Below are 14,480 nucleotides of genomic sequence, written 5' to 3'. Positions count from 1 at the left end.
ACAAATCTTAAACATAAATAATCCTCTCAAATTAATATTTCCTTCTCTCGGTGTAAAAAACTATTTAATGCTGCTTGGAACTCTATTATTCAGTACTCAATAGGATATTGTATTGAAAATACAATATCCACAAATTTTAAGTCATTACAATGTATGAAAAGTTTATTAGTTGATTCATGTCCAAAATTAAATCTTCAGTTGAACATATTTGAATGCTCACTTTTACAGCTTGTGTCTACGCTCTACAGAGTAGGGATGCCATGAGATTACATTGTTGGAATATGCGTTACAGCAGGGTTGGTTGGCAGCAGCAGCACCCACCTCAGCAAACATTTCTATAGAAAGTCATATTTTGACTAAAATATCACAGTAATTACTGTTTGTAGTGTTATAGCTTTTTTCTTCAGCAGCTGTCACCATGGTAACATTTAAGCCTGTAAACACAGTCTTCATCTGAAAACAATCACGTCTGTTCCTCAGTTCTGCAGACGGATTACTATAATTTCTGTTATTTCTAGTATTTGTAAACGATTTGTGTCAGAATGCTGAACCGCTTCCCCAAATGCATGGAGCAGATGAAATTCTGCAAGAACAAAGATGACTGCCTGTGAAGATGGGGCTCCTTCCAGTATAAATTTACTTATCAAGTGAAGTTACAGTAATTACAATATACAGTAATCAGGAAGACTCTCTCCTGCTATTTAACTCCCATTCTAATAGATTTCCCTTTGCTCTCTACTGATCCACTTGCTGGTACGCTGCTGGGTGCTGCAATGGTGCAGAAAATACAGATGTCTCTCCTTTATTGTTCTCTCCTTAGATTTGCTTCACCCATTTTCTCTCTTTTTTTTTTTTTTTTTTTTTCCCCACCCATATAGAATTGTTTTTGTAAAATGATGCATTCAGGTTTAAATGTAATGTTTTAATGAATAAAAAGTACCAAATGTACTACTATAAACTCTTATGTTCAGGGCATCATGCCTTATAGTCATGACACAAATTAAAGACAAATTATTTCTGCTTTTTAATTAACTGATTTAATATTAAGTGAATGCAGATTATACAGAGTTTATATTTGACATCAAGGCTGTGACAATAATAAACTCTCCCACGTGGGAGAAGAGCCTACAGGTGGATGCACAGCAGTGAGCTGTGTGTGCAGTATGTTGGTGTAGCAGCACAGCTCAACACATCTGCCTGATGTGACTTGAAGGCTTCTCATTACTTAATATAGACTTTGGTTATTGGCATGTTTAAATGACTGGTGGAGTTATAGCCAACAGTAGCCACACGAGATTTTTTTTTTATTTTTAATTAAGAGTTTTGGATTTTACTGCCATTCTTTGTGGTATAGCCAGGAAAACGTGATGATAATTACGTGATATATTTAATAATGGTTATGAGCAGACTTGGTCCATACCAGTGAGTGTATGTTTGAGATACAGAACAGTTTTTCTAATCAAACATATTGAATTTATTTATAGCAGTTGGTTAGAAGTATTGATTTTTGTTGGTCCAAATTGAGAATACAGTTGAATGTCTGACTTTTTCTTGTTTTTAAAATGTGGAAAGATTTAGGAATCGTGATTTAGATGGATGTATTTTAAGGGGGGAATAAAAGTAATCTGACCACACTTGCACTGAGATGTGACGTAGGTTTGTTACAGGGAAATTGGAGCTGCTCAAAACATAAAGAAACAAAAAGGCCAAAAACAGGCATTAGCTGCATTACCCACTGTGTATATATCATGGTGATAACATACCATTATTATTAAGCTTGGGAAAATGGAAAAGTAAAGAAAAAGATACCAAAGAGAAATGTAGAGTTTAAACTTTCCCCGAGCATCATATTTCTTTGCATGAATCCCAGTTGGTATGACTGGTTATAACTGGTTTTGAATGTTGCAGGCTTATTGAATTGTGGAATGAAATTAGCTCCTTTTCTAAAGACAGTTCAGAATTTCATATGTGAAAGGAGATACTGAAGATGTCACTGACCCTCCTTTCCTTAGAATTTGGGCATTTACAGGACAGAAACATAAAAATTGTAAAATTCACTATGACATATGATGTACAGATCAATGGTTAGACTGCTCAGTTCCTTCAAAATGAATAATTAAGAACCAAATATGGAAATGTCTTGAACTCTGCAGCACAGTGAAATTTCTTAAGCTTTGTCAGATAAAGCATAATATTGGACAGAGAAACTCTTCTTAGTTTTTATGTGCAACAAAGTATTCAATATTTTTCAAATCAGCTGTTTAGAAATTTTAATAAATGTCTCTGTAAATATTGTTAATCTTTAATGCCAAAAGAATTATTGAAGATAAAATTCAAACCATAAACATCTGACTTTTAAAAAAAGACTTTAAAATAAATACTCATTGACAGATTTCATTGTGTTTTAGTGGAACAGGAAGTGGCTTTCAGAGGGTGTTAAGCTCTTTTGACGTGACATCCTCTACAACCTCATAAACAGAAAAACTAAACACTTTCTCCTCTGCTTTTTAACAGTATTAACAGCTGCAGTATCATCAACAAATGTTTCTCTACAGCTCATTTAATAGATAAATGATAACAGTTCTCTACTGCTAAATTGTTTGTTTTACTTGGAAATACAAAGTATTAAAGGTGCTCTTAAATTTCTTTTTTAATTGGAAATATGTCTCTAATTTCCAGTTTATCACTGACTTACAAACACACTATAAAAAAAAATTCAGAAGTAACCAACATGAGGAGTGATCCTAAATATTAACAGCTAAAAACTTAGTTCAGTCCTCTGTATTTTCTTTGACAGTGGAGCAAGGAGTTCATGGAACAGATGTGCGATGGGTGAATTGTGACATGAATGCCAGCCAACCAATATGTGACTTCAGTTCGGGCCAGTTCAACACATTACTTGCAGCAGTTGTACTTGAAGAATGAATCAATACCAGCTGTTGAACTGCAGCTGAGGGAATTGTGTGTGAGTATAAAATAAGTTTGAAGCTATAGGATACAACTCACAACATGTCCTACAGAAGAGGGTAGCTGAGTTGAACAGAGCTGCTTGCTTCATGCACCAGTTGCTATGAAAAAAAGCTGTAAATATTTTGTAAAAAAGGAAGCTGATGCACTGGCCTCAGTGGTATGTTGACAGGTTTCTGAAATTTCATTAGAACTTCAGGAAACTATGGCAACGTTTTCCTTTTTATTGTTCAGTTGAACTAGCAGCTAAAGATTCAAATAAATCAAAGATTAAAAAATGATGAACAGAATTAATTAATTTTTTTGCACTGCACAATGGGGAAAAAAATCTTTAAAAACCTTCAACTGTATTTTTTTTTTCTGGCTGTGATTCAAACACTTAAAGATCACATACACCATTTTTTAAATCTATATCCCCAAATAAAACATTGCACATGCAATAAAGTATATAACTACGCAGGAGCATGCTAAATCAATTTTCCAGCATTTGGTTAATTTATCTTGCACCTCCTTCTCCATTACTAATGATCAACACACTTTAACAACATAGTCTTCACTGCCTCACTGGCATGTCATCTGTGTCATGAAAGTGGTGCAGCTGCAGGCCAATCTAATGGTGGGATGCTGAGAGATGAACTGCACATGCTGGCTGCCCCCCTACCTTGCTTTAGTCTGGCTGACTGATCCTCTGCATACATTACCCAACAGACGGTCAAACTCCAACTGTCCCGCAGGACCTTCATTATTGCAGTTTACAGTCTGTATTGAACTAGAAATGGGTAACAGCATGAAGACGTATTTTGGTTAAAAATATTTTTGAAAAAAGCAGATTCAGTCACCAACTGTTGGCTATTTCAAGAATGTCTATTCAGGCAAGTAATTCAGTCTTGGTGCTGAAACGGTGAGGTGGAGAACATCACCGTGAAAGCAATGTAAAGTAGCAGTGCACCTTATATAAGCAGTGCACATCTTTTACATATCTCTGCCCCCAGAGGAGGCCACAGGAAGATAGAATAGGGTCTGTGGGGGAGGGAAGCTGATGAAACATATTTGCAGAGATACATATAGCACAAGCAGTAAATGTTAAACAAACAATGGCACAGGTAGACTTAGATGGACAACTCTGCTCTTAGAAAGATAAGGCCGCTGACCTTGAGGTTGTTGTTTATTTTTGTCTGTTTACCTTCATTGCTGTCTTCATGTGGAGCTTCGGGTTAGGTTCTTAAGAGCCCATTGTCCTCCAGTCTCCCTCAGGTTGTAGAAGTACAGAAAGCAGGCAGGAGGGTGAGAGTTGGCTATCTGTGTAACCCTGGGCTTTGCTTGCCACCTGTCTAGACATAAGGAAGATAACATTCTCACTTCTAATCTGTGCTGGAGGAGAGAAATTTTAGCACGTGCATCTGGCTGTTTATCTACATGTGTCTGCTTCCCCCTACAACAAAATGTGTGCTTTCAACCTACAAGACACCAGAAATTGCAACAACAAATTGTACACATTGTCCCTTTTCTGTTGTCTGGCAGTGGTTTGTAGCCGCTGCCGAAGAAAAGCTCATCTGTCCAAATTGAAGTGTCCTGCAGCCACTGCATTATTTTCAATCACAATTTGCAGTTTAATGTGGAACTGCTTCCTTAGGGTGTTGAAAGCTGTGTTTGTACAAATTTCCGTCATTCTTAGGTTCTAGCTTGCCTGGGGGTGTTCAGTTGTTAGTGACTTACATGTCGGTAGAAAAAAAAATGTGTTGCCACTGGTTATGCAGTTTCTCACAATATCAGCTGGTGATTTTTAAAGGTCAGTTTATGCACCAGTTAAGTTTATTCATTTCATTTGAAGCACTTGGCAATTACTACTGGCACTTCTGAAGTGCTTGTGAATTCAGATGGGAATGGTGATTGGCGTGAGTAATGCTTCAGACTGGTGTTGTACCTGACAGATTAATAATTAAGCAGGGCAGGTTATGGATGTATTGGACTTGGGAAGAAGACATCAAGAGACTTCTCATGTTATGGTGCAAATACTTGGAGTTTATAAATGATTTGCTCATACTGCATTCAGATAACACCCACAACATCTGTCAAGGTTTAATTAAGACTTTATCTGATTAAGATCCAACTGGCACATTATGATGGGACACGTTTTTGTTTGTAGAAAAGAATTGTGCAGGTTGTGCCAGATAGCAAGGCTCACTGTTGAATGTTGAGAATCGTTCAACTTTTTCAAGGCAGAATTGGAAATGAAAAGCAGGTGAACCACATGACTAACTGTGTGCCTGATCTTGTAACCGATTGTCTCTATAATTCCTCGTGTCAGGCCCACTCACTGTTAAAAGTAAATGCATCATGTTTGTGTGTCCTGTGTCCTGTGTCCTGCCCACAATCCTGTTTAACCTAATAATAATGATAATCATACATTGAAATAGTGATACGAACCTGATAAATATGCTGATGAGTGATAAATATACATTTGATGGGATAATTAAATAAAATTTAATAAATAACTTAAAGTTTGACCCCAGTATTTTTGTGTAACATATAATTGTGATAAACAAAACATGCTGATCACATAGTACTCTTTCATCTTAGTTCTTTTTTTAAAGGGGGAATTAAACATGATCCACTTTTAGTTGAATTTTTTCCTGCAAATGAATCATCTGCCTGCTCAAAGCAATAATAAAAATTAATTAAAACAATATCAGTAATATTTATCCAAGATCACATGTTCAACACAGTCTGAACAAGTGGAACTAATCAGCTGATGCTTGCTTGCCCACACAGTTTGAATTGAGTGCTTTGAGTCAAGATGCTTGAAGCCACTGATGGAGAGTCCTGCCACCTGTTTGACCCTCATCTCTTCACTGCTCAGTGAGGCACAAGATGAAGCACTTTACATCTTAGTGATCCTCCTACTCTTGCTCATCACTCTTCATAATTCCTCTCACATCTCCTTCATAATCTGCTAAGCAAAATGAGCAATGCTCCATTTTTCTGCCACCTCCCTAAAAACCAAGATACGCTTCATTTCAATTTGGCGATGACAGTGATGAAGGCCCTCCCCCATCCTTACACATGGGCTCTGCCACACTGCTCTGTTTAAACTACAGATTCAGGGCAGCACCAGCAGATGGCTAAGAAGCCCAACACCAACTTAATGTTCTGTTTAGTTTTCATTATGTGAGCTGACAGAGAGCCTGGAATGACTAATGCTTTGGATGGAGAATAGTCTTTAATAAAATGTACCAATTCCTTTTTATTTTTTATGTATTTTTTCTTTATGTAGTTTAAATATCTTTTATGGATTTATTCAGTGTTTGTGTATGGTTTACTCTGTTTTTGTAGGGACTTAACTTTCAGTCTTTTTTCTTTCTTTTTTTTTTTTGCAAATTAAATGACAAATAGCGACACAAAATATCAGCAACAAAATATCTGTATTATAAGATAAACTCCAAACAGACACAGAAAGACCACAAAGAGATAAAAAAAAAAAAAACTATTCTTAAAAGAGGCTGAATCACCTCAGGGACAATCATGACTGGATACTTTAGGGTCACAGAGAGAAATAAAACACAAAAATGGAGATGTGTCACAAAAAAATAATAATAAAAAAAGAAAATCATTAGGATGAGGATACATAAACACTTAACAAGAAACACCAGCAAAGAAGCATCAAGTAACTAGACACAAAATAGTTTGTGGTTATGTTTCTTTTGTTTCTTGGTAGAACATGAACGTGTATTCCTTCAGTAGTTTTTCTCATCAAATAAATTGATGGCAAATTAATTCATCAGACTGTACAAAATACTCCCAACACACATTCCTCATTGTTGAAGTCTCAGTAAGGAAGTGTAAATGTCTGACTATAGCTTTTCAGCCCATATTTGCAGTAATACAAATGTACATGAATGTAGAAACACAGAATTCACCTAAATGTTCGGATTTTTGTAGCATCTTGAGAACTTGTAGCAGCACATGCTGTATAAATGCCACTCTTCTATGGCAGGCAGTTTGTAATAATCCAGTCAGAGCTGTAGCACACCCTGAGGATTTGCATTTTAATTATACAGTTTGATTCACTGGACTTGATTACTTTTATTCATTGGCAGTGGGTAATTGTGTAAGCTCAGTTTTGCAACACCCTGGACTCATTGCTTGTGTGAATAATATATGTGAATGATACAGTATGTTGACTAGTTCCTCTGTACTTCAGCATTTAAAGGAATTCCTCAGCTGCCGTCATAATATACTGTAACCTCAGTGGTAAAAGTGAAAGACTGCACTGTGTTAAGGAGGGATGAACTGGTTGAACTGGACTGAAAAGTAGTCAAGGATTCCCCCCTTTGTTCACGGTGGAGGTTTTTCAGTGATTTGCATCAATTGACTTCCATCCATAGCCAGTCAGCTCTGCTAACCCTTCTCTGCACGGACCTGGCCCACTGGGAACCCTGCTTAGCTCAGCTTGCACAGAGAAGGGGAATTAGTGTGGGTTTTCAAAGGAAGGATGGTGGAGAGATCTGTCGTGTATCGGAAATCATTGCCACAAGCAGTTCCCAGCAGACAAGAGCTGTGCTCATTGGTAAACATAGTGGGTGTGGAAAGACAAGGATGGAGCATGTCATAAAGATTTGTTTTGTGATTTGTTTCCACTAAAAACTCCACTCCTTTTGCATTTATTGTGTTGTCATTTGAAAGACAACTTTGGCCAGTTGAGACAGTATGTTGATCACTTAAGGATATTCTTTATAAATCTCCAAACATTGTATTTAAATTGTAGTTAACACACTATTACTTCGTTATAAGTAAGAAAACCTGCACTCTGGTTTTGTTTGCTTAAAACAGGATTTACTTGACTCTGGATGCTGTTTTAAAATGAGGATTCATTCATCTGTGTAAAATTGTAAATAATATGATGAAAAACAGCAGCTGTGTGAAATATGATTCCAATTATTGTAATTGGTCAAAGCATTTCCACATAGATAATTGCTTTTTGTCTCACCACATTAGGCGAAACTGTCCACAGGATTTTTTGCTCTCAATGTGAGTGTAAAAAACTCAGTTTGATTACCAGTTGGTGGCAGCTGTTTTTTGGAGGGTGTTTTCACATGCAAAAATTAAGATTTAACGATGAGGTTTGAAGACTTTGTTTCCAGGCTTTCCAGTCAGATTGCTTGCTATAGATGCATAATTCCATAGTTTTTTTCTTCTCAGTAAAGAAGCTCCACTCTCAGTCTAAACCAGCAACTTAAAAAGTCTGATAACACTGCCTTTGGGATTGCTCTATACCAGGCAGTAAAAGACTGAAGGCTACAGAGGAAGACCCTAGCAGGTCTTGGGACCCTATGATGCATACAGAGGCTTATTAGCTTTACATCAGTGGCCCTCAGTTGGGGGGCCTATGGCCTGTACCTGGCCCACAAGCCACAAATTAGTGGCTCCTAAACTGTGATTCCTTCACTCTAGCCAAGTTTCCAAACTGAGGCAGTGTGGTATTGTATGCGCAGCGTTCCTACAATAACAGGAAGACCACCAGATGCTGGTATGCCAGTTACTTATTGAAGCAACGTGGACTGTCATCTCCATGCAAATGACGCATTAGATGCTGTCACAGTGTCAGAAATGACAAGCACAAGCACCATGTTTTTACTTTCACTTTCGGAGGGTTTGCTAATTAAAACTTCCTCAGCAGTAGGATTTTTTTTATTTTTTTTAACTTGTCCTGCCCAGCATCATAGCAAGCAGAATGATGGCCTGGCTGTTGTGTTGTGTCGAGGAAATTTGACAAGGGGATCTTTGGTGGGTACGAGCAATGACCCTTCAATCCACACAACCCCAGACAACCAACTTCTACACCTGTACATTAACGCAACAGTGAATTTCCTATAGCTTTTACAGGAAAACAAAGCTGACAATCATCAGGAGCACCAGTTGAAGAAAAAACTTTTCTTGGTCAAAGGGTTCATCACCTTAATAAGACGAAGCAGAGACGAGGTGAGCTACATGTTTGATTTTAACGGCATGTAACAGCTACTTGCAGCTGTGATGTCGTGTTGCGTTTTCAAAACCTCATCATGGACTAATTTTCCATTAATGACTAAATTACTGAGACAAAAAAAAAACACAGAGGACAGGAAACAGTCCAATGTCTAAAATGTCCTGGTAAAGTGAATAAAAACAGCGTTACTGAGTAGCCGCTCTAAATATTCTTAAATTTCAGATCTCAGATAACATGTTGATGTTAAAATCTACAAAGCATATTGGATCCATTTGAAGCCGTGATACGAGTCAGAAATTACTACAATGATGAGCATGAAGTTTTTAGAATAACACGAGTGTTTCCATCTTCACCTCCCTGGGAGAGTTTAACAAACCAGGATTTTCGTCTGATTTTGCGACATGCTAGTTGGAGTGTGCTCACCTGCGCCTGCACGCAGGTCCGTGTGTGGCATGAGGATGAAACTGTCGTTTTTAACATAAAACTCATCTAGAGAGAAATTAAGTGCTATGATGTAAGATATCAGACTTTTTACTGTTTTATTGTTGTTTTGGTGTGAAGCACTTTGGTCAACTGTGTTTTAAAAGTGCTATATAAATAAAGTTGAGCTGGAGTTGTTTAGCTTTCACTACAAGGATAAACTATAAACCTGTTCTAGAGGAGATGCAACCTTTTTGCTTTAATGTTTGGGCCACAGGTTGCATCTTTCACTAGGTTAGTGAAGTTGCAGATGATGTGGTAATCCTCTATCTCATATAGAAAATATATATTTCTGATGACAACTGAAAGGAAGCTGGAATTTAAAAGATTTTGCAATATTGGTCAGAAAAATTAAGTTTTCTTTCTTGTATCATTCAGGCCAAATACCCAACAGGTAATATTTGTTGGCTTCAGGGAGAGCTAACTTCTTTCTAAGAACACATGCACTTATCACAACTGGAAAATCATAGCAAAATATCAAGAAAAAGGCTGCACACACCAGCAGTGATCTACAGGTTTCCCAAGGAGGGCCTGTACTGACATAAGCTCCTAAAAGGAGACAGTCACAATCAGGGATGGACTGGTCATCGACAATACCAGGCATTTTCCCAATGCAATGACATATTTTTGGGGGCCGACAGAGTTTGTAATGGTCTGATTGGTCCATACAAATCTAAAGATCAGCGGTTCAGTTAACACTAGGCCAGCCCACTCAATTTTTTAAACAGCACTTTCTTGTCCCTGTGGGCCCTGTGCCAAAGTTATTCATTTGTCTAAACAGTCAGCACAGTATTTCTTTCCTGAGCAAGGGCCCATGAAACATGTTGATATGAAGCCTATTGGTTCTCTTCTTAACTGATACCAGGCTGAACCAAGCAGATACTTTAAACCTCTTTTTTTGGTGCCAGTGGATGCAGCTACCTGTCAGAACCGAGGAGACAACACAGTAAGGAGATGCTGAGAAACTTTTTAATTAAAGAAAAAATAAAGAAAAAGATGCTACCAAAAGTAAAGAGAAAAAAAAGATTGATATGTTTGCTACAGCAGGACCTTCGTCAAGACCTTCGTGGATGATGATGATGATAGAAGCTGTGGTAAGCTGCACTGCTTTCACATCACTGAGGTTTTGTTCTGAGTAAAAAGACCTCATAAACCCAATAAGCCAGCTAGCAGTGAACATGCTAGCTGTTTACGTTATGATGAAGTGATAAGGCGAAAATAAAACAGCTTTTTTATTACCACGTCAACCTCCTTACATTTATGAAATTAGTTGACGTCAGTGTGTCCAGCAGAAGAACAGCTGGTTAACTGGTTGTGTTGATCAGAGAATCCAATAATTCGGGACCTGACTGCATCAATATGTTTGAAATAAAATAATATATAAATAACATCCATTCAATCTTTAGTTAAACCTGGTTAAGATAACGTCTCCAGAAAAGAAGAGCAAACAGCAAATACAGAGACACGGTTTCTACAGTTCATCCGGGAACAGTTTTCATCTGATTCATTATTTCTCATGTCTGTTCTTTTTATTTTCTTTCTCTATCAAACACAGAATGGACATGCTGCTTTAAAACTGATCACTACCTGGAGTTTAGATGTTTTTTTTTTTTTAAACAAATTATACTTGTCGGAAGTATCTTTAATATGTCCACTCTTACTGACTCCTGCTAACTCACTGCATGGTTCTAGAGGTTTTAAGTAGTTGCATGGTTACTATTCACATTTAAGAGAGTGCACATGGGATGATCGTATATGGGCCAGTCTGGGCAAACACATAGAAGGAATAAAATATTCTCCTTGCTACAATAAGAAAATTAATTGAATAAGAGAAAAATGAATGATTCCTTTATCCATTCCACTACCCTTTTCAAGATAAATCTTTTCTAACTCTTGATTAATTATTTTTTCCTGTTTCCTGTTCCTGTTATTTTTTCCTTTTATCTGCCCATTCATATTCACCAGTTTATATTCTGCTTCCCCTCCCATGTGTCCTTTACCCCCTGCTGTCCAATTTGGCTTTTAACATCTAAAATCTAACCTTTCCATCTTCAGCAATCAGACAAATTCTAAATGTCAAAACTGCATCTCTCTTAAGGAAGCCTGGCAATCAGGGTTGTTTCTGATATGCCACTCACAATTTTATACTCATTCAGCATCATTTGAGAATTGACCGTTTCTGAACTCCCATTGTGTGAAGGTAGCTGATTTGTAAACAGGGTAGAAAAGCATGAGCCAGATGAGACCCCATCTGGACAGAACCCACGTCCAACTCTCCCTGCAGTGGTTCAGGACCATCTCCACTCATCAGCAGCCATCAAAGTGTGGCTGCCCACCAGCACAACCTAAGTGGGCTGCCATTTCTTTGAATTTTTCATCTCATCACCAAAATGAGTCATTCAAATAAAGTAAGGAGGTCCTCAATCATTAAATCACCCATGGGCTCCAAGATAACCACTTATTAAAGGTACTATTCAAGATTGTGTTAAAGAGATATGTATTTCACTTCAGAAAAAATATTTTACTGGAACAAATTGCAATTTTGTTAAAATATGTGGAATAAAGTCTTTTTTGTAAAAAAATAATGCATCACATGTTGCTGACATGGGTGGTTGAAATTATGTTCTGGTGGCAAAGAAACAATATTAAGTTTTAAACAATATTTTAAAAACCTTATTGGCCCTTACAAGGGCTAAAAAAGTCACCTAAATAAATAAAACACAAAAGAACTAAAGTGTATTTCAGTCCTAACATTGTTTAGAAATTATTTTGTTGCAGGTGGTGGCATTTATGAGCATGGAAATCGTTGTTAGCATGGTATTATCCTGTCAATTAGGAGATGAGGACAAAAATATCTTTTCCGATTTCATCCTTGTTTATTGTTTTTTTGCTTTTGTTTTTTTTTTTTACCATGGCAATGCATTCCCTAAGCTCCTTAGATGTGCCTAGACATGAAGAACAGGCATCTGAACCTTATTATTGTGGAGCATTTCTTTATTTACTTTGGGTAGGTCTTTTATGGGATTTATCTAAAAATTTGGATTGGACTAATCAAAACCAATTTGTGAATGATTACATGGGATAAACTAATGCGTATTGACACTGTATGAACTGATATGGTTCACTATTTCTGTAAATATCTAAACACTATGAGGTTTGAGGAATTTTGGGAATTTCTAAGAAGGAAATGGTCCAATTGTTATGCAAAACGTAGTAGTACTAGTAGTATTTTTATTCAGTCATCACACACAATACAATAAATATAAACATACTAGACAATATAAACTAGTCAACAATCTTTGTATTAGGTAGTGACTGAAAAGGCACAGGCTGTCCTACTTTCTATTCCGTTTAAGTTACCCTCCAAAAATAAACATAATAGCAAAATACAAAATCATTCACAATTGTAACCCTCAAAAATAGCTTTATAAACCATTCTTTTGAAAACCAAAAGTAACTTGCACCCTCTAACATTTTTATTAGCAATAGACTAGAAATACATCTCCTTTTAATCCCTTTTTTAGCTTTTTGTACAGTAAACTTACAAACATCTCTGAAATCATATTTGCGCTCCTGTATTGAAAAAAACCATTGTACACCATCTGGGAGTGACTTTGTTTTAGCTCTAAACATGATTTGCATTGTTTTATAATATACCAAATCCTCAAATTTCACAACATGGGATTTTATAAACATTGGATTAGTGTGATCATAGCAACCAGCCTTATTAAGTAACTTTTCTTTTGAGAGAAAATGATATCTGTATTCATCCTTCAAACTATTTCAAGTAGACTGGGCAGACAGAGAAAAACAATTCATGCGTGGATAATTAGACATGCACAACTTATTTAGGACAAAGAGATCCCTCCAACGCTGTAAAGAAGAAGCTAAAAAGAGGCAAATTCATCACTATGGCATGAAAAGAGAAACATGTAAGACATGACACTGCCGCTCAGCGTTAGCTGCTGTATTACTTTGCAGAAAGGTTTTCATTGTTTCCGTGATACATTAATTTTCTACGAAGTTACATGATGGTGATTTGAGACCCCCAAAGCCAGAGTTATCTCTCAGATGTATGATTCTTTTACAGGAAAACCTGACTCCTGCCTTTTGTTCTCCTCCCTTGAGGGTTTTCTTTCACGGCCACAGTAGGCAGTGATACTGATTCACTTTCATTCAGGACACGCGAGAGAAAACGTAAAGCTTTGTTTCAAACATGAAAAATACAGAAGTGTCAGGCCAAAATGAATGGCTGAAAGTTATCCAGGTATACCAACACTGCAGCTTTCATCATGCTACTGAATCGCACACTTAAAACCTTCATATTTTATCTACACTAAATAGATAATCCCATAAAAACAGTTATGGCCTTTACAATTACTCATCCAGAAAATTGGGACAAATGCATGCACGGCTCCTGTTCAGTGTCATCAGTACACGACTATTACCCTCTCCAGCATCTGCTTTAGTGTCATTACCCTCTTCAAAGTAATTCAACTGTCATGAAGTTACTGCTCTGTTATTGGCCATAATTGGACTTTATTTCCTTTTTTCAAAGCTCTTACAAAAATAGTTTGTGTTTTATTCATAGACAGAGAGAAAATGAAGTGTCTAAATGGAGTCATTAGGACCATCAAACTTGAAGTGTGGTGCTTTACCTCTTGTACATCTCTCTCTCTCTCTCTCTCTCTCTCTCTCTCTCTCTCTCTCTCTCTCTCTCTCTCTCATACCTAAGTGGATGAAGAGCATGCTGGCCATCTGATTATGATCTCTTACACCTGCATGGAGAAAATCTTTCTTTTTTTTTGTCTTAGCTTGCTGTGGTGTGTGACATGTGCATCACGTTCATAGCAAAGCTAATAGCTTTTAGAAACACTGTGGTTACACAAATGATAAAAAAAAAAGTGTCAGGCAGTTTTGACCAAGTGTAACATTCTTGTCTCTGGCATGAAAAAATTTACCATGTAATATCTATTAATATTATTTTATTATTCTTCCCTAGATATGTTATTACAAATAAATATAACAATACAGGTTGAAACTTAATATG

General features: G+C 36.9%; 1 protein-coding gene across 1 annotated transcript in view; it reads left to right on the top strand.

Moving 5' to 3' along the window:
* The first annotated feature begins 2,818 nt into the window (after window positions 1-2,818).
* The window catches only part of robo1 (roundabout, axon guidance receptor, homolog 1 (Drosophila)), a 291,012-nt gene continuing 279,350 nt past the window's right edge, over window positions 2,819-14,480 (top strand). Inside the window, exon 1 of the mRNA XM_041994260.1 lies at window positions 2,819-2,965. The gene's annotated coding sequence lies outside the window, so the exon portion shown is untranslated. The remainder of the gene's footprint in view (window positions 2,966-14,480) is intronic.

The sequence above is a fragment of the Melanotaenia boesemani genome, chromosome 9 (genome assembly GCF_017639745.1).
Source record: "Melanotaenia boesemani isolate fMelBoe1 chromosome 9, fMelBoe1.pri, whole genome shotgun sequence".
Lineage (NCBI taxonomy): Eukaryota > Metazoa > Chordata > Actinopteri > Atheriniformes > Melanotaeniidae > Melanotaenia > Melanotaenia boesemani.
This window is presented reverse-complemented; position numbering and strand designations above follow the sequence as displayed.